This window comes from Montipora capricornis, chromosome 3 (genome assembly GCF_036669925.1).
Source record: "Montipora capricornis isolate CH-2021 chromosome 3, ASM3666992v2, whole genome shotgun sequence".
Taxonomy (NCBI): Eukaryota; Metazoa; Cnidaria; class Anthozoa; order Scleractinia; family Acroporidae; genus Montipora; species Montipora capricornis.
The window spans coordinates 5,438,008-5,442,381 of NC_090885.1; positions in this window are offsets into that span (position 1 = coordinate 5,438,008).

Sequence of the window (4,374 nt, forward strand, 5' to 3'; positions counted from 1 at the left end):
TATGCTGCTAAAGGACAACATCAAACGACTAATTCTAAACGAATCCAAAATTAATTCGGTTCTTAAATCCTACCAAAAGCCATTTAAAACTTAAACCTACGCAATACTCTTGCACTAAGTTAGTTACGGCTTGACACAACAAGTATTTAATTAAAAGAAACAAAATACAGTTTGTCTTTGACGCTATGCTCTTCTCTCTGGCCTCCACACAGCTTGCGCTATCGAAACACTCTACTTCTCAAAATCGAGGATGCCTATATACAGAGCCAGGACTCGTGCCAGGGGCCCGTTTCTCGAAAGTTCCGATAACTTTTCGGCCCGAAAAGCCATTTGTGAAACTGCCAACCGCTTGTTTTGGAAAGCCGGTCTTTTACCATGTTTTAAAGGTAACAAAAAGAAAAATTACCGTGAAGTTTGATGACTTAAATCGTCTTCGTTTTTGAGATACAAAGGGAATTGTTACACCCGAAAATGGCCCGTAAAGTTTCGGGACTTTTGAGAAACGGGCCCTAGGACTGGAGCCAGGATTCGAGCCAGGACTCGAGCCAGGATTCGAGCCAGGACTTCGAGCCAGGACTCTAGCCAGGACTCGACAATATTTCGCTTTCCCGCCATTTTAATGCAGCAATTATTAATTGCATTTGGTCTATAAAGAGAGAGTGTTTTGAGAATGAAAAAAGAAAAAAAAACATCTCTGATTTTTGATCTTATTCTTTTCTCGAAACTTAAGGAGATCAGGAATTGGTATGTGGATATTGGGCTTAAAGTGTTAAACTACGTCAGAAGCCTGACTACGTTTCTTGAGTTAATCCGTTCCTTAATTATGAAGGTTATTAAACAAATCATGTTGATGTTGATGCTTATATCTGCATTTTTTACTCTTAATTCTTGTCTGCAAGCCAGGGTGTCATTAGTCATAGTGTAGAAGGTATATGAAAGGGGCACCTTTTTAGTCAGAAATGGTATATTAATGAATGGGTAAGGAGTTGGGACTAATCTCAGAGCCTCCCCTTATAAAACTGAGTAACCGCATCTTTCCCTGTGGCGTCTTACAAGGCCAAAAAGGAAGTGGGCAACCATCCAATTCAAGAGGCAACCTTCAACGCTGACCTCCATCACCATTTGTAAAGATCGGTTCCAGTTACCGAAAAAGTGTCGCGAAGGCCGCCCTGAGAGTGAAATGAACAATAGCTTTGAAAAATGGAACACGAATTTCCGTTTGGAACATTCTATCGAGAAAAACAGGGCTACCTTTTCAGACGTGCCGTTGTTCCCAGCTGGAGCGACCCAAAAAGGCATGTTCCACTCACTTTTCAAAGGAGTTTTCAGAAAACTATTGTCAATGGTAAACAACCGCAGTTTCGTTTTCCGGCCCATGAAGGGAAGTTTTCCCTGTTTCCCTCTAGTTCGCCCAAAGGAGACCTACTATCTCCTTTCAATGTTTGCCGGTTTTCCAACTTGTTCGTTATCCGCATTTTTCAACACTCGGCGAAAGTACTGGAAAAATACAGAAAAGGAGCTTCGAAACACTCAAACGTTCCACCTGACTAGCCGGTAATATAAAGATCGCACATTCCCTAGAAAAAATTTGAAGTCTCGGTCGACCCCGTATCGTGGAAATGTCATTAAACTGACCCATGTAATCACTCATAATAAGTAATAATTATTATTTCCATTTGTTTCTAACTTTATTGTTTGTTTATTTTTTTTTTTGGCTGACAAAAAATTAGAAAAGTCCTAACTGGAGTCCTGGCTCGAGTCCTGGTTTGAGTCCTAGCTCGAAGTCCTGACTCGAATCCTGGCTTTGATGTTAGTTTATCTTCTCAAAATCCATAGTAAAAATCTGCCATCCACACTTTTCTTCAGCTGTTTCTTACTTTCCTCTTACTGTTATTACTCTGTACTCCCAGGCTTTCTCGTAGGCGGGTTTTGGCCACAGTCCTGTCAAAACTTTAATCTCTTAGCTGGCCTCCTGCGCATTTGTTTTCCGTTTTCGACATGGAAGTTCTGTCGATGCTTAGAAGCTAGTGAAAGGTTCTTGACAATGATTTTTTGTCCGTCTTCTCAAACCCTTTAATCCGGCTTTCCTTCTCTGTTTTTCTTCTACTGCAAGCGTTCCTTTTCCAACTGGCGACCCACAATATGTCTTCTAGTTCATTACAATACAACACTAAAAGAGGTCATTAACACTAAAGCCGGACGCTGTTATACAGTGCAAGTTTTCGTGCAACTGTGACTTGTCTCGCAACGCAATGGGGAGACAAGTTGCACGAAACATTGCCCAATGTAACATACATTGCAATGACAAGCAAAAACGTTGTGAGACAAGTTGCAGAAACGTCAGAAACCGTTGCGGGAAGTAGAATTGAGTTCTACTTCCCGCAACGTTGTAACGTATTTTTAAATCATTGCGTAGTGTAGCATTTGTCCGGCAACAAAAAAAATGTTCCTTTACCCTCATGTAATCATCGAAAACGTGACAAGTTGGCTCGTGTAACACCCATCGAGCAACTTGTCTCACAATGTGTTAACATTTGTTGCAACAAAATTGCGAGATTAAAGTTGAAAGAAAAATTGTAGACTGCAACGGTGCCTTAAGACCGGTAATATGCTTTAGTATAAATACACAGGAGTACACAGGTCATTATACAAAATCGCGCGCTCTCATTGGCTCGCTATCTCGGATTATCAGCCGATAATCACCTCGACGGACAAAATGGCTGCCAGTAGTCGTTTTGCCACTGTAAATGAAGATGATTTTCGCGTTGAAATGTTTTTTTTTCTCTTTTTTGAAATAATCACCTGTGTATTTATACTCAGACTCAGTGATTATCGGTTATTATTAAATTCGCAACCTCGGATAATGCATTTCTCGTGCTCTGATTGGTTCAATCAATCTCGGTTATCAGCTCACATACCTTAGTTTGACCTTATATAGTAAATGATTGCGCTTAGCGTTGCTAAACTAAAAACGTTTACGCCAGAAAGCGAAATTTCTTTCGGTATAAAGCAAAAGAAAAACGTTTTTGTGGAAAGTTTAGATCACTTTCGAAGCTTAGAGATACGCGAAAAGGTAAGAAATGTTTTTGTGATGAGCCTGCGTGTGTCTGACCACGAGGTATTACACAACATCGCATCTTCATCAACTTTTTTCGATTTCGCTAGGATTTTCTCGCTTTTTTCGCTCGTATTTCGTACTTCTAAACTTTTGGAGTTTAAGGAATTTAATAAAACAATTATTCCATTCGCGCTTGTTGGATATGAGAGTGGTTATAGCCAACTCGGCGCTACGCGCCTCGTTGGCTATTTACCATCTCATATCCAACGCGCGCTCATGGAATAATTGTTAAATATTCACCTCGACTTCGTCTCGGTGAATATTCACCGATAATCACTTCGCCTTCGGCGAATAATTGTTAAATAATCCAAGGAATTAAGATAACACTCTACCGTAATCGATTAACAGTAATACTGACGAGCAACAATACGACACCACTAAAACGACAGCTAAAAGGTTTAGTAAAATAAAAGAATTTACACCGCGGAGCACCATGGGTTTCCTCTATTTCCTACGTAGTAAAAAAGGTACAACTTTTCTCTGGAAAATTGGGTACTGGCTGCTGCACAGGAGTAGAATGATACTGAAGCAACAGACCCTTTTTTTTTTCTCTAACATATTCAGAATGACAACAGTCTAGAATGATTCCCCACAGTAAAATCCCGCCAAAACATTCCCTCACCTATATTGCTATGGCAACTGTCATCTTCAGTGAAACGTGAAAATGTCAATTTGCTGCTATTCTACGAACCGCAGCAAATAACAAGTTTCCTCTATTCCCTACACAGTCAAAAAGGTACTGTACAACTTTTCTTTGTAAAATTAGACACTGGCTGCTGCAAAGGATTAGATTACAAAGAACGGGAATATTCGTGTATGTAACATTTAGAAAGGAGCAAACGATTATCAATGAAAATCTTCTAAATAAGGGTCCTTTGCCGATTTTGACCACCATCGACCGTGACGCTTCCAACAATGGTCTTGGACTTGAGCATTAGGTGCAGAGGTGGCGACCCCTTTCCTAAAAGAGTACAGGCTAATATTGGCCGTATCTGTCACAAACTCCTTTAGTAACGTCACGATGGATTCTCTTGCTCTAGTATAACTCAGTGGTTTAACTTGAATTCTGAATAAGTGTGTAACCAGACTTAACTTTAACTAATGGTTTCAATAGATGATCAGAAGGTGCTTTAGAAATATCATTATGGAGCTTAAGAAACGACAACGGCCGCGGCAACAAGAACGTCACCGATTTGCATATTTAGTGGGAAAAAATAATATACCTTTGCACGCTCTGCAGGTGCATTTTTCATTTT